This window comes from Leptinotarsa decemlineata, unplaced genomic scaffold, assembly GCF_025532065.1.
Source record: "Leptinotarsa decemlineata unplaced genomic scaffold, Ldec_3_MD MMD2_P_RNA_scaffold_12, whole genome shotgun sequence".
Classification (NCBI taxonomy): Eukaryota; Metazoa; Arthropoda; class Insecta; order Coleoptera; family Chrysomelidae; genus Leptinotarsa; species Leptinotarsa decemlineata.
In genome coordinates, this window is record NW_027412526.1 from 620728 (window position 1) to 646144 (window position 25417).

Consider the following 25417-nt stretch of genomic DNA (forward strand, 5'->3'; position numbering starts at 1 on the left):
CTTAGTGATCTAGAGTACACTCCACATCCTGAGCCTTCTTTGGTTTTTGAGCCGTCTGTATATAAGCGTATTGCATTTGTAGCATCTGACTCTGTTCTGTTTTATTTGTATTTTGTAGGGTTTTTCAAACAGAAACCTGGGTTCTATTGAATCACTGGTTGCCTGCAGCAGAGGTTGCGCAGTAAGCGCTTCCCGCCACAGGCCCAGCCTCAATTGACCCATTCCTACTTCGAGGTGTATACCAGCCATGTGCAATCGTAACATGGCCATTAACGCAACCTCATTAACGTACAGGTCCAGAGGGATCTGACCAGTAATTATTTCCATTGCCGCGGTTGGCGTTATTCTCATGGCTCCTGTGATTTTCAAACAAGCCAATCGTTGTATTTGATATAATTTTTGGATGGCCGTTGCTTGTAAAACTTTCGGGGGGGGGGGAAGGGATCAATCCCCCTTGATCCCTCCCCTGGCTACGGCCTTGAATACAGACAGCAAACACTGGAGTTTTTCTTGTTTAGAATAATTGGAGTTCGAATTCAAGGAGATAAACCTCAACAAATTGGGTGTTATCATATCGAATCCATGATAATTCTTCCACCTACACTAACTTGAAATTAGGATCTTTTTCATGAAATGAAAATATATATCAAACTTACTAGGGAGACGCATTTCAAGAATCATTTTGTATTTTTGAATGATTCTGGATAATTCTTTGCAACTCCACACGTGTCAAAGCTATTGAAGGAATGTCTGTGTCATCGCCACTCCCTGTTTACAAATTTCACCAGTTAATGTTGACATTGTTGTTCATGCCAGATACTTATTGAAACAGTCATTATGTTTGAGGTCTTTCATTGGGCGCTTTCTATCTTTGAACGTCCGATTTTCCATGACTGGCGCATAAATGAGGCTGAATTTGACCGATGGCATAGGTTATGTTGGCTTTGAGATCCGCTGTGGTTTGTGGCTCATTCACATACACCTGCGACTTGAGAACACCCCACAAGAAAAAGTGTAACGGAATCAAATCGAATCAGAATAATGAGATAAACTTATGAAATTATTGTATTTTTAGTTTAAATCGAGTCCAAAGGAGTCGATTACAAACAAATATACAAGTGAAGCTAATAAAAGCGTGTGAGGGAAGTGACCTCAAACAATTTCTCTAGTTGATATTGCACGAAAATGTTTCGAGTTCATCGAACATCATTAACTTTGGAATTGAGTATAATCGTAATATTCAGTGAACACTAATTTTATCTTGTCAAGTCAGACGTAGCAGACAGTCCATAACAACGAATGAACCAATTTTCTTTCGTTCCGTTTCAATTCCAATTAGACTGCCTGATTACTTTTCGCTACTGAATTTGCGAAGAATGGAGTCGGCTTGAAAATAATGACAGACCTCTGGATATTTTTGATAGAGATTCATCTCCTTTGCTTCTAGAAATCATAGCATCATTACGAAGAAATTATTCTGTATTAGTTCTGTTAGTTATTTGCGATAAGCTGAAAGAAGGCACAGTTTCCATTAGATTCCACCAAGAGCAGTAATAAGTTCGGGCTTATTGAAGAATTGAGTTGTAGCAATCTGATGAAAGAATATTCGTCTGATATCAAAAATCTCAAACTCTTCATAGACAGCATCACTCGCATATCTGTTATTTTTGAAAAGTATAATTCATTGGAATCGTTTTTGCGTTACTTCAACCGTGAATATCTGTGAATATTACTTTCAGTTTTGAATAATTGAATCGAAAATAATCAATTATTTTATCTTTAAAAGGTATAAATTTTTTGATGTTAGATAATATATTATACTTATCACATTATTATATATCTTACTTTCATATTAATTTATTCAAAGGAAATTTTAAGGAAGTGAAGTGAGTTAATATAATTTTATCTTCATTCAATAGGTGTACATTTCTGACAATTAAAATGAAATTGTTGTGAAAATCTTTAAATTTTTAATAATGTAAAAAAGAAAGGTATTAGTTTTCTTCTTCTTCATCTTCTGGGCGTTCAGGAATTTCTGTTTCATCGTCATCATCTTCGTTGTCCTGAATCGTTGTTTCTAGACTCTCCAGAATTTCAGGGTCAAATGCACTCTCTTCTCATTACACTGACCACAAGCTAAAGTGTATAGCAACCCCGATTTTCTACATCCGCACCTTGGACCACATCCCTTTTTACAATTACAAAATAAAATATTGAGTAATTCATCGGGAGCTGGTATTAATGTTGTCATTGGCTCTAGAAGTTCATTTTGAAGAACCCAACCCCATTCCAGGGGTTCCAAATCATGCCTTAACCATTTTTGAACTTGATAATAGACACGGTTTTTATGTTGATGGGCCACTGCACTTGTCGGTGGAAGATTACGTAACTGGACAGGTTTATGAAGTTTTGTATATTCAATGAAGTGAGTATATCGAAGATGATCGATATTGATCTCAGTAAGTGTCTTACGGCAAAAAATCGGTGTATACCAGTGAGGATGACAGTGTTCCATGTGAGTGCAATTTGTTACCATTCATTTGAAGTAGAACTCATGTGAATGATATGTGATTTTTATTCCACAAAGAATGATTGAAATACAAGCTGACTAGAGAAAAGTATCTTCTGTATAATTCAGTGTTCATATAGAAATATTTGTTTCGAAAGAATTTTTTTTTTCGTGTTATTCAATGTTTATATGAACGTAGCTGTTTCAGGAGAACTTTCTTTCAGTTTGTGTCTGAAAGTTACTTCTTTGCATGATCTACACATCCATGTTACTTATTTTCAAATTGATTACTTCCTCCCTTTCTTTGGAAGATTCCCCCATCCTTTTTTTTTGATCACTCCTAAAAATATAACCCCTTCAATTCAATATTCCTATTATTACCAACATAATGTTGGGTTCATTTCGCCCGTATGGTTGAAAATAAACTTACATGACAACAATATTTATATACCACTTATTATTATAAAACCAGTACGAAGAAACCCAAATACTTGTGTGAAACCGAAGGCATTACGAAAAAATGCCCAGAATTCGAGAGACAAGTTTACGTACACCGCCAGAGCATAAAATTTCGAGCAGACAATTTTGAATAAAATTTCAGGAAGTCCAACAATCCGCTCGTAAATTATTTGGGACGTTCGGTATAATTTATCGGAATGGCCGCGACAGTGTGGGTTCGATACTGCACGTCCGACTATCGCAATAAATAAGGCCGCCGAACATATTCAGAAGAGCCGCCGTCCTGATCAACATTTGGATTAAATGTTAAATTGTAATACATTCTTCTGATTCTTGTAAGTACGCAACGTTCATGTCGCGCTTCTTCGCGGAAGAATTTCATTGCTGCGAGAGGGGAGTTCGCTGGAAATGGCCGGACTACACGAATATTCGTGGATTTCAGTGTATGATGGAATTACTCCAATACTAACGAGGCTTTTTGAAGCACACACTTGAAAAATATACTCCAGTCAAATTGGGATTTAGATTCTACTTCAAACCCAACCCTGGGTAGAGGGTTGCTTTTTATTTCGAAGAATGAGAAGTGTGTTTTTTGAAAATAATTCAAGAGTTGTAGATTCGAGCGTGATTGGTAAAGGGTGATTTTGGTGAACAGAGGGAGCAAATATTTCAAATTGAACCAAACTATGCTTACCTTGAGCGACTGTTTCGAATAAAGTACGTTTTCTGGTTTCAAATCCAGCAAAAGATATTTCACAGCAACACCACACCAATCTCTTACATCACTGTACCAGTATTCGAGCAAATCAAATTCAAATTAGAGGTCAAGACGAAACAAATGATAATAATAAATTATTTCCAGAATAAATTCGAAATAAGTTTTCAAAATGCCACATACTGAAAATAAATGGAGAGGAACCTACTAAAATCGGTATTTCTATTCATGAAAAGATAATTTTTTTTCTGGGGATCCCCCAGTTTTTGAAGCATATTCAGATGAAACGAGAATTTTTGATAGCTCTCAAACGACAATAAAGCTTAAACTCATTTGTCCCATTTTTGTCCAAGTTCTAGTCGATATAAAGGCTGTATTTTCTTTAAATCTGGTTTTGTGGTCATGCTTTATCAACTTCAGTTCAATTTTTCTTCCATGCTGAATGTTTATGATCCTATAGGCGTATCATTGTCCCATATCTGTACCTGATTCCTTGTATGCTGCAATTTTATTATAAGCTATTCTGATTGACACCGATAAACGCCCTCCCATCTCACTTACACTAGCGACATGTTGTATTCAATTAAGGCTGGGGCAGGTCCAGGATATTTTTCAATCGTTTGAACTCGGAATGAAATTTCTCCATCACATTTTTTATATGCAATCCCACTTCTTGAGTATATCAAATTCAACTGCTCAACTGCCGAATATCGAAAAGGGTCTATTTCTCCAATGACTATGTTTTCTGCATTGAAGTCTTTGAATGGCAGATTAATGAAAAAGTATGTTTTTTTGTGATTGAAGTTTGGAGCGATATATCGATTTTTTTCAATTGATTGGTAATTTCTAGTGATCAAAGCAGACTTTCAAGATCACTTTCAGCTGTTATCTTGCAATTCCCCCAATTATCAGCAGCATATAACATTTGTTTGAAGGTGATTGACAATGTTTCGTGATGAATTTCACTAGTTCGGACTTCCATTGTCCACTATATAAAATGATTTGAAATCCCTGAAACAAGTAAAAAAGAATTTTTTACACAAGATGAGGGACTGCCAATGGGATCGCCACTTTCACCAGTCATAGCCAACATATATATGGAGTGGTTTGAAACTCTGGCCATTGAAGAAGCCCACAAGAAACCTCGAGTCTAGTTGAGATGTGTTGACGACACCTTCATAATATGGAACCATGGGAATACTGAACTAGACACCTTCCTGAAACACATCAACAGCTTGAGACCATCCATCACTTTCACAATGGAGAAGGAAATCCACAACGAATTGCCATTCTCAGACGTTTTGGTGAAGAGGACCGACACTAAGTGGGAAACATCTGTATACCGAAAACCCACTCATACGGGACAGTATCTGAACCACGAATCCAACCACCATCAATCGACAAAAAGAGGAATCATCAAGACTCTATTAGACCGTGCTTTTGGGCTCTGTAATACAAAGGAAGGTCTCGAGAAGGAACTAGACATCATCAAAAATGATCTTCAGCGGAATGGATACTCCAAAGCGATGGTAGAAAAGACTTTGGCTAAAAGACAGCAGGAGCCTCGCAAGGAAGAGAAGCCGTCACAACCAGTGCTTGCACTTCCCTACATCAGAGGATTATCGGAGAGGATAAGAAGAATTGGTTCCAAGTACAACATCAGAACCTGTTTCAGATCCGGTAACAATATCCGTAGCAGCCTCACGAAAACCAGGCCACCAAACGCGGACTGCGATGCCAAGAATTGCATTTACCGGATATCCTGTGAGTGCAGAAAATCCTATATTGGTGAAACTAAGAGGCCATTGAATGTTCGCATTGCCGAGCACAAGAAGCATACACAGCGAGGAGAAACCAGCAAATCAGGAATAGCAGACCATGTTTGGACCCATCAACACAACATCGAGTGGTCCCAAGCTGAGATTTTGCACAGAGAGGAACATTGGTTTAGGAGAAAATTTAAGGAAGCCGCATACATGTTGTCCAAAAACGTATTCAGCCAGGCCAGCGTAGAAATACGAAACATATGGAAACCCATCATCAAACGAAAAATGGCCAACTCCCGCCAAAACGGTCATCTCTCACGGAATCAGTGAAGCGGAAAATGGAAAGCAGAGAAAGTGAAAGTATTTCAACGACCTATAAATAGTCATCTCTCGGAGGAATCAGTCCAGTCATCACCCGAAGACGATTGTAGATACCAACAATCGAAACGTCGTGAACTAACGTGACTTGGAATCTCTACACTTTTTTATTATTTTCTTTTTTCATTCCTTTAATTTTTATTTATTCAATTATTATACTTTTACTTGTAGGTTATTTCACTATCATTTCATTTCAGGTTTATTGTTGCTTAATATAATTGTTATTTTCAGCTATCCTTTTTTAATTATTCTTTTTTACTTGTTTCAGGGATTTCAAATCATTTTATATAGTAGACAATGGAAGTCCGAACTAGTGAAATTCAGCATATAACATAATAGCGTCATCTGCAAACGAGATAATTTTTCCTCCAGACGTTATTCATATATATATGAAGAATAATATTGGTCCTGGTAATGTTCCCTGTGTCACTCCACAGTGTGTCGATTTTGGTTAGCTGAAAACATAATTTTTACATATTTGACTCTTTGGGGACGGTACGATTTCATACATCGCAACACTATACATCTGAAACGATAATTTTCCAGAATTTCCCAGAATTGTGGAGAGCAAAGAATTATCAATAGTATTGAAAGCTTTTGCCTAATCCAAAAAATTCATAATACCTTCAAAACAATCAAAAGCTTATTCGTGAGGTAGATATTAGCATTTTCAATGACATTTTCAGTTATTTTTCTAATGACAGTGTTTGTTTTTCTAGATAACCGACGATCCGCAATTTTATGCCTTTTTTTGATTCATTACGAATGTGAATCTAAAAGACAACCTCTAGAATATTTATTATTGAAGAAATATCTTCAAAACGTTCTTTAGCGAATCGAAATGATAGAATATTATTGATTCGCGTGAAAATGATAATTTGGTTGTTATTTGAATTTTCATTTTTATTAAAAACTTTTTGTATCGCACTGAACGTGTAAAATCTAAGATGTATCCAAGGCATCTGCCTTATACGCTCCAAAACGTAACAGACATATTGAGGATGTTCCTTACCTCCCGAAAGATATCTTGAAAACGTTTTGAAGAATTTTTTCAGAAAGAATACTAACATCAAGATATCTTGGAGCGACATCCTAAAGATGTCTGTAACTGAGATATTCGAGACGTCTCTACAAGACCTTCCGTGACAAAAAAACATTTGTGATATTTTAGAAGCATTTCAAAGTGGATAACTTATATTATGGGGACATTAAAAATGTTTATTCGCATTATGTTTTTGTCGACGGTTGAAATATAAAGCCAAAACATTTGCAACATGTATTTTCAATTCGCACCAATTGATCAGCGTAATCACCTCAATGATTGCAACCAAGCACGTGCATCTATCCGAGATTGATTCTATATTTACCAGCATTTGGCGTATCCGCACACTCTGTAATTGATTTTAAATGTTAACTGCCAATAAGTAGGTGTTTATTGCACATCCCATTTCCAATACACATAATTAGATTGGGAATTGCATTTCCTAATATAGAATCGCAATATTGCGAACGGCGTAGCCTGATGGGCCACATTTTTCTTCGCGATGTGATTGGTTAGCGAGTCGATGGATGCAAGGACGATTTCAGGATTTCAAAAGCGTTGCTGAAAGAATTCTTTGGGTTGTTTGTAGCCTGAAGGCCCTGGAACAACGAAGGAACTGAGGCTCCTAATTAGTGTCCGAAACAAAGGAATAATATAACACTAGCCAACAAATGAGAAAAGAAAATTGCGACTAATATCATATTGGCTATACAGGAGAGTTTGAAGCAGTTTGAGTTATACTTATTTTTATTTTATTTTATTCCACAAATCTAAGGGACCAAAACAAGAAAAAAACAATATATTTTGAGGATAACAGACTTTATTTACAATACACATAAAAAAACATTCAATTGAAGTATTTTGTACATAAACTTTTTGCAAATGTTGACTTTCGTTTATGTGTTTCATCGTTTTCCCTCATAAGGTACCAACAATAATCCTCCATCATTGATGCATCCCATCTGCCTTGGTAACGTTGCTCCATTGTCAGTATGTCTTGGTGGAGCCTTTTCCCTGGTTCGTCACTGACAGCACCCAAATTTTCTGGGAAAAAATTCAAATGGGAGTGCAAGAGGTACCTGAATTTCAAGTACCTGAATTTCAACTACCAAAATCAGGTACTTCACCTATAGGTCAAATATCAGGTATTTGAAATTCAGGTACTTGAAATTCAGGTACCTCAAGTTGTAGGATAAGGTATATATAGCATTTAATGTGTATTAGTTATTAAGACACGCCCGAGGAAGCCATTGTATGGCGAAACACGTGTTGCGTTTTTGTTAAACTATCTAGTGAAAATCACACAATGAAGTGTTTTTAGAATACGTTATATTTTTTTATTTTGATTTTCTTCTGAACAACCCATCGAGGAGGTTATATACAGCGGCATGTGCCTGCGAATAGACCAAGAAATATCAAGAAAATTACGTACAGTGCCATCTGCGCGCGAATAGATCAAGCAATAACGCCGATAATTTTGTCAATACAGATCTTGACGTTGAAAGTTATAAACAAACATACATACAAGCAAATATATATACATATACAGGTGAAGTTAATATAAAGCGTGTAAAAACGAGGATAACTCATGGTTACGTTTCCAAAATATTGTAACTTTGGTTTTAGGGGCTAGTAAATTCCATCATTGTAATATAGACCCTATTTGTTCAGCATTCTCGTTGGTCAAGTGGAGGTCCCGAACTAGGCCATTCAATTCAGGTTGTTCGGTTCCGTATTTTTGGCATTTTCTGGAAACTTCGAGTATGGGAAGTTCGAGAAGCGGCATTACAAGTCTGGGCAGAGCCGCTGTGTTGTCAGATTTTAAACAATTTCCTCAATTTAGGGGAAGAGCAAATTTGGAATGTCGTGTGCTAGGAAAAACTATTTTCAATTCAGTTCTGTACCTTACTCAGACTATATATGAATAACGCGATCAAGAAACATGGAGAATCAAGAGCTGTTGCGATTGATATTCCTAAGGCCTTTTTAAGACTTTGTCTGATAGTTGTTGTCGCCCGAAATATTGGTTTCCAAATCCGAATCAGCTCGGTTTTTTCACAAATTATAAAATGTGTCGAGGAATTCACGAAAAATGACCCGTTTCTCATTTGAAATACCTCTTTTTTCCATTGAAATTCAATAGTGTTGAGGAATATCATCATTCCTAACCTGAATATCAAAATTCTCACTAGTAATTGACACTAAAAATTAAATTCTTTCCTAGTGATCCGCAATTCGAAATAATGGCGGAGGATCCGATGTTACAATGTAAATGGTTGACTCGTTTATATTGGAATTATAATGTTTCTAATGAATAAATCAGAGAAATAACTGAATAATTGTGGAAAGTGCATTCCAGTTTTTCTGTCTACTGAGATCCATGTCTTTTCAATTGCGATGGAATATTGGTGAATGTTTGTTTATGGTATAGCACTTTAAATATGCAAATACAATCCTGATCATTGCATTTACTTCAACAGCTGTTTTGAATTTGATTCAAACAACTTCAAAAATATCAATCAACAATCCCTAGAACGAGATCTTGCGATGTTTCGAACCGTGTTTGCAGGTCAGAACTAGCAAATAGGTGGGGTGATTTTTTCGTAATTTAACCGATTTTCTCGTTTTTCTTCTCCTTATCTCAGGAATATTACATAATATAACGATGGCAATTGTGGAAAACTAATCGGAGAAACACTGAAACGCCACCATCGCCGAATATTACTTCTGTAAAAAAAAACTGTAGCGAGCCGACTCTCGAATTCGCCAGATTTGGTGACATTGGCCCGTCCACCAGTATATCCAGTAAGTAGCGAGTATCAAGACGAGTATCGTCATTTATATTCAATCGAAACATTAAGTATACTGAATTTACTAATTCTGCATTGACTAATTCTTACTAAACTCAGTTTAATGACCAGCAGTCGGAATTACTTAGTACATGACTCCGTGGCGCAACGGTAGCGCGTCTGACTCCAGATCAGAAGGTTGCGTGTTCAAATCACGTCGGGGTCAAATTTTTTTCTATTTTTTTTTTTTCAAATTTTTGTTTCCTCATTGTCGTTCAACCTCTTACTGCATAAAAAACTAAAATAATATTTCATTTGATATAAAGTCGTACAAACGCGTAGAAGGACATGAATTTTCTTGAAAATAATATTCCAAGTTTCCAGTGAGAACTCGAAATTTTGTTGAATTTTGACTTTAAACACGGAATTTTGTGATTTGTTCAAAATAATTTGATGATAATAAGAACTGTCGCCACTATTTTCAATATTTACAGAGTTTTACATGATTAGCGATAAGTTATAATTTTCAGAACTCAATGATTTAAAAAAAAATTCAAATTGAATCAAAAAGTTTTATTTTTGACCAATTTTATTGGGTTACAATTACCGTTCCTTTTTTCTGAATATAACCTCAATTGTATCCCTTATATACTTTTGAAAATTTTACTTTCAACATTTTCAATAACGAAATTTCATCAAATTCTCATATACTCAAGTCATTTGATTGTTGAAATTACAATAATTAGGAATTTAAACACATTCTAACCGAATAAAATTGATGCTCCTCAATATATTCTCCCTGAGAACCGTCAGGATCAGTAAATAAATTGATAGATAGCACTTTATTTCCAATTACTGGAAATTTTGAAGAAGGTATGCTGGAAAAATAACATTACTGGATTTAATTGACATTCAACTTCGACCAAAAAAAACGTCGCAGGAATGAAAATTAAAAATTAAAAACATTTCAAACCAAGTTAATTCACGACGTTTCGATTGTTAGTATCCCTAATCGTCTTCGGATGATAACTGGACTTGTTTCTCCGAGATCTGATTATTTATAGGTCATTCGTCATTCTTCCCTCTCCCCGCTTCATCAGTTTTAGCGGAAGCTGACCGTTTGACGGGAGTTGGTCGTGTTTTGCTTGATTACTGGTTTCCATATGTTGCGTATCTCTATGCTAGCTTGGCTAAATGCGTTGTTGGACAACATATATGCGGCTTTTTCGAATTTTCTCCTAAACCAGTGTTTTGAGCCCCGTTGATGTTTGGTGGCCAGGTTTTCGTGGGGCTGCTACGGATAGTGTTCCCAGATCTGAAGCACGTACTGATATTATAGTTGGAACCAATCCTTCTTATCCTTTCCGACAATCCTCTGATGCAGGCAAGTACAAGTACTGGTTGTGGCGGCTTCTGTTCCTTGTGGAGCTTTTGCTATCTTCTAGCTAAAGCCTGTTCTACCATCACTTTGGAGTGACTAATTCGTTAAAGGTAATTTTTGATGATGCCTAGTTCCTTTTCGAGACCTTCCTTTGTATTACAGAGCCCGAAAGCTCGGTAGTAGAGTCAACTACCTTTACACAAACATGGGTATATGGTTATGACATCAAAACCAAAATCCAATTGTCACAATCGAAGAGTCTATGAGAGCTTAGACCAAAAAAACATGCCAAAATTGATCAGATGTAAAGATTTTACTACCTCACGCCAAGTTTGATCAAATGTCGAGATTTTGCTACCTTTTTTTACGATTACCGTGCATCAAAAGTTCTTGTCACATAGCCGTACGCTCAATAAGGAGTATTATCTTAAAGTTATGCTCCGCTTGTAAGAAGTATAATGAAAAAAACCTCTGGTATTGTGAAAAAACATTTTTTTTGTAAAAAAAAAAAACCGTTATCATGCCTCAGCCACCATATTCACCAGATTTGGTCTCCTGCGATTTTTCGGTTCCCAATATTGAAAAGATTCACGAGAAAGGACGGCGTTTTTCGACGATTGAGGAGATATAAGTCGTATAGAGGTCAATAAGTAAGTACCAAAAAGTGCATATTAGAACTGCTTAGAGGATTGATAAAAACGCTGGTACAAGGGTATTATATCTGAGGGGGACTACTGTGGAGGGGAAAGAATGGAAATTGTTGAATAAATAAAATTTGTTAGGGAAAAATGAAAATTCATTTTTCCAAGTTCCCAAACATTTTTTGTCAAGAGAATTCGGGTGGAGCCATTAGCAAAGGAATAAATGAAACAATCAGACACAGACCATTAGTAATCTTGAAATATTGAATAGAAACTACAAATTTTCGAAATATTTTCCAACCAGTACGTTTTATTAGCGAAGAAACGCTATAATGGAATGTGACATTTATTGATGTTCACTTTGATGCATTGAACAACTATGTATTGAATAGCCTTCTGAAGATATTACTTCACTACATGCACATGTACCGATAATTGCTCATTCATTCAAAAAGGTGGGTGTTTTGTGAAATTATTACATCCTCAAGGTGATTTATCTCAGAGTTGATGATAACCGGAACAGAGTAAGATCATTGCTAATTTACAATAATCGTATCACGATGCATCATTACAATTATCTCCAAGGTTAGGTTTTTAACTTTTTTACATTCACTCGCGAAGAAGATGCACTACAGGGGGTCCCCTATGCATTTGAAAAAAAAACAATATGTTCATGAATATCATTCGAATATTTATTGTTCATTTAGTTGAGGTCTCATTGGTCTCGCCATTTTTAATTCAAGGTTGTGTCGCTATGAACAATCAAGCCAGTTTCTCAAGAAATGCCATAAGGAATTTCCACAATAACCATGTTCAGGCTGAAGAAAATCCACATGTATTAGTTTTTGGTTATCGTTATTCATATTGAAATTTCAATAAATACCATAATTCAAACTGAACAACTCTACACGAGTTCCAAATATAAATTAGAAGTCGTCGTGATATTTCAATAAGATAAGTCTATTTGTATATTCATCAAAAGGCAATAATAACGCATTATAAATAAGAAATGTCACCCGAGAAAAGAAGTCTCTCTCTATTTGTAAAACAAATACATTATTTAAACTTAATGTCACCAAAACAGAGAATAAACAAATCGATTCTGTATGCTAATATAAAAAGTACCGTTCACAACACTATTACCCAATATTATAACCTCAAACAACCTAATCTTGTCTTATCTCAACGAAGAGACCACAAACGAATGAAGGATAATACATATCCTTCGCCTACAACACCGATTCCATCGTCCACGTCTAATTAAACAAAATCTATCGCCCATTAGACCCAACTATTACATTATTCCAAAACCGATAGCTACAAGGAAACGTTTCCAGTCTCTAAGTGAAAGATTACAACTATTTCAATGTAAACACATCTCAGATCGTGTTATAGATATAATGATCTGGTTTCCACTGACACATATAAATCGTACTTTTAAAACGTACACTGATTTCATTTTTAACGGTCTATCTGATTTGGTGTATCGATTAATCATTCGAGGATTCGGGCAGGTAGGATGGACCAGGCGCCTGGTATGATTGTGACGAACGCTGTTCCGTTTTTCATTCAATGGGCCATTTTTTTGAGGACAATGACTCAGGAATAGGTAGAAGATAACTTGCATCATATCGGTGTCGAAAACTACACAAACTATTTCATTATCCAGATATTGTTGTGCACACATCTATACTAATATTTCAAATGTAAAAGTTTGTGAGGATGGATAAATGTATGTATATTTGTGGCTCTTTCACGCCTAAAGGACTGAACGGATTTATTGGAAAAGTACGTTACTATATGGAATTACAAAATTAAATCAAATATGCTAAACTATATAAATTAAACAACTCTGAATTAACAATCTACGGCTTGGGGTGGACAGCCAAAAGCAAGGGCACTTCCTGCGGCGGGCGCCAAGAACTCCGCCTTGAATAAAGGCAAGGAACCGGTTGCCCCTGCAGGAAAGCTGCACCTTCACGGAGAGAACCCCAAGAAGGTTGAAGAAGCCGCGCAAAGACAGTAATGTCGCTGCACCTTCCAAAATCTTCGCGGAGGCCACCATGAGACACCTCAAGGTTGTCAAAGAGGATGTGTGTTAGACGAGTCGTGGCCTACACCTGCCAATATAAAGGAGATATCTCCTAGTGACCTGTCTATCTTCCTGGAAAGGACAGGAGGGACGATGACCTAGGAGGACAACTCCTCGGAAGGACTTACAATGGGTCACATGTGGCTTGAGTGCTGTGTGTCTACACTTATCCTCCCTACTCTACAGCTAGAGATACAGAACCTCTCAGTTCGTTTGTGGTATGCTCAGCAATGTATTTCATCTGCCTCATGGCTACCTTCGTATCTAACTGGAGAATCTTTGGAATCTTCAGGTATCCAGTATAGAGTTGGAAGCTCCTGACATGAAACAACGATGGATCCATTTTGACAAGAGCAACATTCTTACTTCTGAGCTTTTCTGCAATATACTGTGGTCAGTTTTTCACAAGGTCACCGATGTTTGTGACAATATCGTCGAAGTTCTTTGCCACTGCCACCTTTACGGGTTAATCATTCGTTTCTGGGGTTGGCTCAGATTTAAAATAAGGCTTAAGGCTACCTTCCGAAACATCAGTGACAAATACCTCCAGGACTTCAATGGAGAAATCATCTTTGGGAATGAATTTCTGATTTTTGGCATCTCTGGCAGTAACAACAGGTTTATTTCGTTTTACGAAGTCCAAGCCAAATTCATTAAGTTCGTGTTGGAATTCGTCTGAGGAACTAATTGCAAATGTGACTTTTCCTTTAAATTCTTTGACTTCAGAACCCTGTTGCGCTAGTAATTAGTACCTTTGGGATTATCAACATAGTCAACATTGAAGTAAGCCACAACAATGAGTTTTCTGATTCTTGTTTGTTGTCAGGTTTAAGGTTACCTTCCAAACCATAGAAGTTTTCTGTAATGAACTTGTTAATATCGCCGGAACCAGATTTTCCACTGTACTTAACACTATAATCTTCAAATTCGTTTTGTAAATGAGACGAACGGAAGAGAACCATTTCATGTTTGTCACCCCGGCCCTCCAAAAGTTCTTTGAAAGAACTATGGGCAAATCTCACTTTTTCCCTCAATTCATCGGCAATTTTCGTGAATACAGCTTTCAAATCGGATTCTTTTTCAAATAAACCGACTACGACACTTTCCTTTTCAGACATTCTGCTGTCTTTAATTCTACTGAGCTTGGTCTAGCTTTCATGTATTTCACAATGCTTGCTACTTGTCTTGGTATAAGTATTGAAATCCTGAGACATCTCTCCGTTACGGAAAATCTCCAGTGTTGGTTATCCCCTCACACCATGCTTGTTACAAGTTTCCTTTCCAGCTTTGGTACAGCCAACCTTTACTAGAGCCACGAGGGGATCATTTCTGATCAAATCTTCTGCTGCTTCAGCATTTTCTAGTTTCATGTTTTGCATGCATCTTTTTGGTGTCCACACCAAGGTGCATAAAACATCACAAGAGCCGCTTATTCCTCAGCTAGTCAATAATGTTCTCTTATTTTGCAGAACATGTGTAACCGAGCAAACAAATGGATAATATTGTTAATGAATGCATGTTACCTTTTTTGGAACAGTCTTCTCATCCAAGTAAATAGGTGTACGTCAACTTCTCTGCCACGACAAGATTTTGGATGAAACTTTACATAAATACAGCTTATACATCGGAATAACATATGGGCTACAATTTACAATGGTTTTGTGTAATTTTGGGCATGATATAACTAATTAATTAACTAAATTCTACGCAGGCAAAGCCGCGGGCAACAACTAGTCTCTACCATAAATATACCCGCGTTAAACAATTTTCACAATCACCATGCTCATTATAAAACAATTCTGTATGCCAACAACATAAATACTTTGGAAGAAAACCGTCATGCAAACTGATACTCATGAGAAACAGACTCAATATTCCAACATTTAATTGTCAAGGTCAAAAGAGTTCCATTCACGACTTTACCCTATTTAGATCAATCTCGCAGCGTGACATCGTGTGACTCCTTTACACACGATCACAATGACTTTATCCTGATACATATAATTACAGAACGCCATCGCTATAGATCGTATCTGGCTGGTGATGATTATTTATGAAGTGTCTGAATTATTGGTTCTCCGCCACAGATTACTGTAATTGAAAAATGGTTCACGATCGTCTCGACTTGATTCGGCATTGGCTTGAATGCCCACTTCACGATTAGTTTGATGCGAGGGAACTAGAACAGGCGATTTCTCACAATCCGCCGACAGAATTCATTAATTTTTTCAGCCAATATAACACTGTTGATCTTCTGTCTTCTTTAAATGGAAGTACAGTTCATTGATAATACTATCAACTTCAGTTACGTTCAACCTCATATCAACCATTATCAGAGAGTGGACTCAATATTCGAAACAGATATGAAAGTTCCATTATGTTTCATTGATATGGTGATCATTTTTTCGCCATTTTCCCCGCACCAGTATTTTGGAGACTTCACAACCTATCTTACAAGGAAGGAGTTTTTCCCAGGAAGCCATATTGTCTCCCAACTTTTTTTTATTGTTTATTAGCGACCTATTGGAAAAATCCAAGAATTCAATATATTGATTTGGTGATGACAGCTAACTTGTCTCGTCATTCTATTCAGATTCCAGGACATCTGCTGCGGATGCACATCTTTACCGGCAACAGGTGATTGCATTTTTTACTGTGGATCTAGATGTGATTTCGAAATGGAGTGGAACCGGATATAATGAACTGACAGACAATTCCGCTTTCCACTTTGATAAGTTTGTTGGGGGTCTTGGCATAATCATTTCGCTGGAATTGCGAAAGCTGCTTCACAAAAGCTTGGAACACTGTTCCGAACCAAAAAACTGTACAAACCCCAACAACTTTTGATGCTTTGAAAAGCTCAGATCATACCTTTTTAGAGTATTTTTCACATTCATGAAGCTTCACTCTGCTAAATTCCATCGTGGAGACACGTGGAGACACGAACACCACTTGCAACCTTTACAGTCTGGAACATTCGCACAGGCACCGATCTTATAGCGCCTCACGGGTTTTTCTGTAGTGCTTGTGTATTTTTCCAAAAAACCTCTTTGAATTGGGAGTTTGCTGTAAGGTATTCAGTCTACCATTTTGAGCGGTCTGCCATTTTAAGGGGCAAAATTTTGCTGATCAGGCATCGTCATCCAAACTGGACGTGTATCCAGAACTTCCAGAACTATCCAGAATCATCTCAGCGTAAATTTCTTTGAATGATTTGACCCATACTAATAGACAAGTTGAATGAAAACTTGTAAAAAATAGGAATACTAATGAAGACTACAAACATATTTTATACTGTTTTTTGGGGTTCAAATCCTTTCATAATCTGTAAAAATAAAAGCTGAATCTGCTGAAGTGTAGTAAAGGGCCAACTGAAAAGTTCTCCCTGAAAAGTTACTGTGTAATATAAACTACTGCTCAGTCCAATAAGTCAGAAACTTGTATTCATAAATTATGCCTACACATTGTAAAAATAATTTGAAAAAATCAAATATTGATACTTAGCTTTCTCAAGTGTTTAAAGTTTCGGAAAACAATCCTTTTCCGTTTCCAAAACCTGTATTCACTATAAAAATCCCGTTTCAAACTGTAATAGTTCTAATTTCTTTTGACACAAATCAAAAGAATCGTGTCAAAGGAAATTGATCAAAATAATTCTCTTAAAATCGGAAATATCTTAGTTTGACGCGATATTTTCATAGTGACTACAGGTTCTGACACTAATCGGACTGTCCAGTGGTTTATAATACGTATTAACTTTTCAAATTTGATATAACCTGGTGAAAGGTTATAAACCCAAAAAACCTATATAAAATATGGAGTATTCCACACAAAAAATATATGTTTAAAAAAATAACCATAACATAATTACGAACTCTCCTCGTTCGCTGCATCCGAATGCATCATTTCTCTACTACTCCACCGCGAATCCTCTGCCGATAATCTCACAGAAAAATGCGACCGTCAAGCCATTTCCTCTCGGTATCTTCTCGTTGAGGTACGCAACTTGTGAAATATAAATACAACTCGTTGTGACATAAGGTGTTTTGAATCTCGTCAGTGATATCTAACGTTACTATATGAGGAGAGAAATAATTCAACGGCGACGATAAGTGAGGCACATGTTTGCCAGTTTCTCACAGTACGCCAAGAACTACCGGATGGTTGGTATTTTGTTCATGATTGTTCTATTCGAATGATGGAAGATGCCAACGATAGCGATGAATACGCTGTAATGAATTCGAAGGGATCCAAAAAAGTGGATTGTTAAAAAACTGGGTTGGATGTTCAAATTTCGCGGGCTCCTGACATTCGATTAACAATTTTTAACAATGCTGGTACAGTCATCTCGAACAAATGGTCAGGAATTGCTCAGGAATAACGTCAACGGCGAACTAGATTAGTTCAAAAGGGTTATAACTGATGATGAATCATAGGCATATGGTTATGACATCGAAGTCCAATCTTTCCAGTGAAAGAAACCGGAGAGCCAAGACTAAAAAAGCACGCAATGTTCGATTGAAATGTCAACGTTTTCTTAATTTTTTCCACTATTTTCTCCGATTATCGTCGCGTAATGCATCAGAAGTTCTGGTCATATGGTCTTACGGTCTATAAGGAGTATTATCGCCGCTTGCGATGTAATAATAATGGCTTTTACACCACAGTAATGCATCTGCTCACTGGCCATTGCTTGTTCGTAATTTTTTGGTCAAAAACAACGCTGTAATCATGTCTCAGCCACCGTGTTGACCAGATTTGGCCCCGTGCGACTTTTTACTGCTTCCAAAATTAAAGAAACATTTACTGTAAGCAGACAACTCCCTTGTATCAGAAGTAACCTCATAGTTTTTGTCGTGAAAAGTTGTTGTCACTGACATTAACTGGTAAATAAGATGAAAGACTTAAAGGAACTTATTGGATGATCACGGACCAGTTTTGACTATCAGACTTAGTTTATTTTCAAAATGACTTTTTTTTCCGAAAAATAATTCGAAAAACTCTACAGTACAACTCCTTTGCTTCTACCACGACATCAATTGGGATATGGAGCTACAAAACCACATGATATTCAGATGGAGAAAACTTTTGAAATAACCTAATAATAATACAATAGACTCACTCATGTTATATTATGGAACCCTCACTATTTGTGTTTTTCCATCCTTCAGAAATATTCTAGAAGAATCTAGTACATACTAGGATTTGTACAACCTACTTGCAATACGAAGCCTTTTAGGAAATCCAAAGGACAAAGTCTAGAATTGGGAAGTCTGGAATTTACGAAATGAAGTGTAAGGACATCGATGCAAAATATTATGACTAGACTAAAAGATCCATTGAAATAAGATATAAGAAACACTTAGCACATCTAAAATATGGAAAACCAGAAAAATCAGCAGTCGCACATCATGTTTTGCAACAAAACCATTCCATAGTCTTCAGTTCATTAAAGTTAGTTAGACAAGTTAACAACAACAGTCCGATGAGAGCGTAGAAATAAGTAAACATAATAATATCATGAATAACGGTAGTGGACCGATACCTAATAGCTTGTTGAAAATAGTACTTTTAACAGGTGGTGATCAACTGTATTGGTAAATATGCGTCAAACCAACGGACTATTATAAACAACAAGTATAGCTGAGGCACCAGTCAATCTAATATAATAACATCTTCAAACATGACTCAACTTCTGACGGAAGCAACAAACTCTCACAATGGTTCGAAATAGATAAACGCTTCAATGTAGCAGACCACTATTATAATCTTCATGCAGTCATTGTTCACTGTCGTTCTGGTGTTGAATCTGGCCATTATAACGCATTGGTTTAAGATTGACTATAATTGTGTCACTAAATATCCTGGCGATATTTCGAATTTATTGGAGCTTCTGGAAAAAGAGGACACTGGCAGATCAAGATCTTCAGATGATGTGGTGCTGCAGGTTTTTCCGGGTTTTCCTTAAACTGAAAAAGCAAATGCGCCACTGGAATCAATGAAGTCGCCCTGGAGCGCCAATTAGTTTTTGTTGTTATTTCATAAATTCATAATTTATATGTATAAATAAACATTTGAAAAACTGGGTGATAAAAACCGAGGTGTTGAAAATAATGGTTTGGTATTGGAATAAAACTTCACTGATATCAATTCGGTATACATATTTCTAAAGTAACTGTATATTATATAGTCTTTCGCAGCATCCGAAGTCAACAAATCCGATATTTCATGGGATCCATTCGGCCAGCTCCGAGATTGCCTCCGGTACGTGCCATACTGTGTTTGTCAGCACAATAAAATTTTATGTGGCACAATAAGCGACTGCACCGGTTCTATAGAAAGCATATTAATGCGCCTCCAGATCAAAGTAAGAATTCAGAAGATGCGTCGACTAGAATCCGCAGCAAGAGATATTTCCGTATTAGAAAGCCGATATGGAATGGAAAAGGCTCCCGCGCATCGTTTTTGTGGACGAGAACTGGAGTGACATAAATCATGTATACGTGTTGGATTTTTCAATCGACGTTGTAAATCTTATCTGTATCGATAGTGGTTGCAGGTGTTGGACGCTGAGGTGGTGATCGCCAACTCCTGGTTTTTTTTGCCCTGGCTACAATCTTGATAACATCCCATTATCTTTCGAGTTTCACTCTACTTCACTGTTTAGAAAATGCTCACAGTTGATAAAAGTAGAACTGAAATAGTTACATTCGCCACAATAATCTTCAACAATCTCCTATCGTTCAGATACAAAGAACCCATCAAAGCCACACGGAAGCTGTTTCAATTGCAACAACAGCCATAGAACAAGCTAATCTACTACAGATGACCAGATCTATCACACAGAAGGTAAAACAAGCCGTTGCTGTGATACTATCCATACTGGTCACTTCTAAAATAGATTGCTGGAATACTCGGGTTCATCTTTGCTCAGTGTGCTGATGAACTGCGTTTCGGTATGGGGTCCATGGTATCCTTAGAAAGGATCTTACGTTTCATGGATATCATGGAATGAACATGAACCGGATGGTTGCACATTTTCTAAGGATATCATGGAAAGGGCTCGACCCTTTCCAAGGATATTACAGCTGACTTCAGTAACTGACTGTGGTGTGACAATTGACAAGTATTTTTCTTTCGTGTAAATCAATGTTTGTATGAAAGAAGCTGTTTCGAGGGAGCTTCTTCTTTTAGTTTGTGTCTGAAAGTTACTTCTTTGCGTCATCTGAACATCTTTGTAAACAGTTACTTTTGCTTCCTTTCTTTCTTTGGATGATTTCCACATTTTTTTGTATCAGGAAAATCAAAACCATTCTTTTCCACACACTCGCCTACCTGCAATGATCTATTCATTGTTTACTCCAACAGTTCGGAAAAAATATCACGGGGAATACAATTACAAACTGAAATTTTCTTCATACATAAAAAAATGTAGAGGTTATGTCGAATTTAATTCCATTCAGTATTGAAAGTCATTTGAAACTTGAAATTTATGTACAACTAGATAAATCATGAACTATTATAAAAAGGCACTCTTGTCACATGAATCATTTTTGAGGTATAATTCCTTCTTCGACTGAATCAGAAAAATTGGCCTCACAGATTTTCTTTCAGCATCAATTTTGACACCCTGGTAATCTACAAATCATATTTCGATACCAATATCTATTGAACTGTAGGCTATGAATGATTTCATATCAACTATTCACATTAATCAACGATAAATTAGACCTTGCAAATCATTTAAATCAAATCATCTCAAGGCGAGCAAATTATTTATTATTGTTGGATATATCCTATTGGCTGTCAAACTCGTGATAAAGTGCAGACAGGACCAACGCTGATTTGCATATTTTAATTAATTTCTCACTATTCAAATAATTCAGAAATTTTCAATAGGAATAGGTAAATCGGCAGAGAATTCCTCCTACTTCTTCAATGATGAATTAGTCCAGTTACATATGGTTTAGTTTTGATGGTATTGATATGTTAGTAGAGACATCATCACCATTCTCGTCGTCGTTGTCATCTTCTGTAGTTCATTAATGAAGGCTATATAGATGCACTTCCAAGAAAAGGAGGTGGGTGTCCATAAAAAGCAATCAACTTGAAGTTTTTCATCATTCTCAGAATATCTGTGGAAGAAAGATTGCCAACCTCAACTACGTTGGATAATCTCAAAACAGAAATGAATTCATGACACGATTTGTAGCTGAAGTTAGCCATTCCTGAGGCCCGTTTAAAGTTTACTGAGCTGAATGGAAGAAGGAGCTCAATTTGTTCTACATAGGACCATTCGTCAGATGATTGTTCTAAAATTGTTGTATCATGAAAAATTCTTTCTCTAACAGATCCTTACATTGGGATTCTCTTCACCATGAAAACATTCTATCACTGTCTTGAGATAGAAATTGAGCCTGTATAGCTTGATATTTCCAACATCTAATTTTATTTGAGGTTTGGAATTACATGTTTGTTGAATTTTCACAATGATGAACACCCTTTCTATTAGTATCAGGACCAAAAAAATATAATTAAAAATGTGAGCAGGGACAGTATAACTGGAAACAGTTCCAGAAAGAACGTTTCCTGCTAATGGCCGTCGATGGATATTTCTCAAATACTTTTGTCATCAACGCTACTCAGGGCTAATACTAGAGTGCCACCAAGATTTAGCCAAAGCCTCGGTAGATAATAACATTATTCTGAGGTGGGTTAAAGGGCACGGCAGATACCATCAACGCTGGTGTTCCCCAGGGAGCCAAATTGTCTCCAACCCTATTTTCATTATATATCGATGACCTACTGAAAAAAAAAGAATCCAATATATAGCTTTGTCTGAACAAACAATTCCGCTTTCTAGACACATGGATATGTTTTGTCACGATCATGTCACTGGAGTTGCAAAGGATACTTCTCAAAAGCTTGGAACTCTGTTCCAAACCAGCAACTTTCGATGCTTCATGAAGCTCAGATCAGATCTTCTTTGGAGTATTGTTCACATATATGGAGCTTCTCTCTTGAGCATACCCTGAAGCTGCTGGATTCTATCCAGAAAAAAGCCACCCGCCTGATTGGAGACACGAACCTTGATAGTCTGGAACATTGAAGAAAGGTTAAGAGATTTGTTTCTCTTTCATAGATACTTCCAAGGTGTTCAAGTGACTTGGCACATTTGATTCAACCAAGACCGTAGCTGTTCATCGTTTCGAGGTTCAACTCAGTACACCTCGAACATTACTGTTTAGGAACTCTTCCAATTGGATAACTGCGTTTATGTGGAATAAGTTTCTGAGAATATTTTTCCAAATGAATTTAATCTTCAGCGATAAGAACTCCACGTGGCACAGGCACCGCACTTAGAGTCCCTTAAGGATTCTCCTGTAGTGCTTGTATTTTGTCCTGAAAAAAGTTCATTCATCTTCTACGAATTCTCGTCCTTTCTGCAAAGTTACGCTCTGTATATGTGATAATCTGTCCGTATAAACTCAGCGACTGGACTAATAGTAATATTCACATCAATTAGTCAGCGCCTGCCTTTACCTCTATGATTCTTGCAATCATTTCTATTGAGTGAAAAACAAATTATATATGATTATGTGTAACCAATCGTATTTCTTTTTACTATAATTAATTGATTTCACGGATATGTTTCAATGCGCTTTCAGCTTTGAAAAACCAATGTTATTGCTTCGAATTGACCAGTTCAATTCAACTTTGATGAAAATATTTTATAGCTAATGAAAATTGCTTGTACGCATTTTGGATCTTTGAATAATGTTATTCCATTTGGAAAAAAACGGATGTTTTTTCTATAGTCACCTGCTCAATTATTGTTTGCCTTTTTTCTAGTGAAGAACAATAAAGTTACTGGAGTATTTTCCCAACACCAAACCCTTACTTCAACACCTCGACAAGTGTTTCGATCACCAAGTGATCATCTTCAAGAGGAAGGTCAGCAGTTTGATCTTCCTCTGTAAATAGACATCGTCATCATCTTCATCAATTTTAAAATAATATTCATTATTATATGTGTATAATTGAGAGAAAATGGGCTTGAATCTCAGGTGAAGTTGTACCTAATTTTTGAAGGATTGATAATGATAAGGCGTCAGGGGTAATTGTAGCATTTTCCATAATACTGTCCACTATAATGATATAGAAAGTGTTTCAGCAAACAACTAACCTAAAATTTCATTTCAAAGAGATACCAACGCACCTGATTTTTCGAATCACGAACAACTTTCCCTTCAAAATCTTCATTTTTTATGACTGGGAAACATCGATATGGAGATTTCAATAATTCATATTTGGATATTCGGAGAAATTAGCCCAAATAAACATGAACTCTCACCCACGCACGCAGAACCGTATTTCAAACAAAATTCTAACCTTTCAGCAAATCAATCAATTAACTCGTGGGAACTCCACATCAGTAACAGTTCGATAGGAGTGTATACGTTTTATTATTGCAGACCTCAACTGATTTATATCTCTAATTCAATATCAAATTGCATAAAATTAGGCTGCATATCTCTATGTTTCACAGGTGGTCTCTCCTTTCAGATTTGTAGTAGATCTACATGTTGATATACATTTTACGACGAAAGCGGTTCACATTTCTGTATGGAATTCCGGTGGTAATCATGAACATAGCTGAGATTACTTGGCATTTATATCTGGAATTGATATATTCAGAGTGAGATAGTCACCTGTAAGGAGTGTTATGTTTCTGATATATCCGATTACCTGACATAATAGCGTAATGATGGATAGATCAAACGTTTTCATGCGTATTTTAATGTATCTATGAATTTTAATGTATTATTCTCCAGGTGAATTTACCTGAGGAATAATAACATGCCCAGTATTAGTAAGTAAGAAAACATCTCATTTTTATCATCAAAATGATGTACGGTACCATGATGACGTTATTTGAAATGTAATGTCAAACATAGAGAATCAAGAGCAGCTGCTGCGCTGAATATTTCTAAAGCTTTTGACTGTGTGTGGCATGAGGGTTTGCCGGCCAAACTTCGATCCTATGGCTTTTGAATGGTTTTTTAGCTTCCTGAAAGAACATCCCTGGGGAACACCAGCGTTGATGGTGTTTCCATATTGTGTCCAAACCACTATTGTGTATCAACGACTCATTGAAAAAAACCAAGAATCTAATATATTGCTTTGCTGACATAGGTATTAATCAAACCTATGAACATCTAGGAAAACCTCAATATTAATAAATTCAATAGCCATAACTCACTTATCGAAGAACAAATACGAATCAAAACACAATAAGACCCAACATTCAATATACTCCACAAAACAATACACATTCCTAGAAACAATAAACCTAAAGAAACACCAACACAAAGGATAATACCTGATGTAATCCAAGTACAGGCAAATGCAATGAGACATACGTATGAAAAGGGAGGACAAATAACTGCCCAAACCCTCATTAATGAAACATCAACAAATTCAATAAGGCGATTTAACCGTATGAAAGAACAAGAAGATAAAACGTTCAGTTCGAGTAGATACATCAAGATGATAGCTGAGTCTGCTGTCGAAAGCTCTCGCATATAATAATTGAACTTTATTGAAGCTTCAAATCCTTTTTGTAAACAAGTATTAATATTGAA

The 25417-nt window shown here is 36.5% G+C and overlaps 1 non-coding gene and 1 pseudogene across 1 annotated transcript; one reads left to right on the forward strand and one right to left on the reverse strand.

The window, feature by feature from the left end:
- Positions 1-9812: 9812 nt before the first annotated feature.
- Positions 9813-9884, forward strand: TRNAW-CCA (transfer RNA tryptophan (anticodon CCA)). Its single transcript has one exon. It is a non-coding gene; the product is annotated as a tRNA-Trp (tRNA).
- A 4097-nt stretch (positions 9885-13981) lies between these two features.
- LOC111517811 (protein disulfide-isomerase A3-like) lies at positions 13982-15157 on the reverse strand (annotated as a pseudogene).
- Between the last annotated feature and the right edge of the window lie 10260 nt (positions 15158-25417).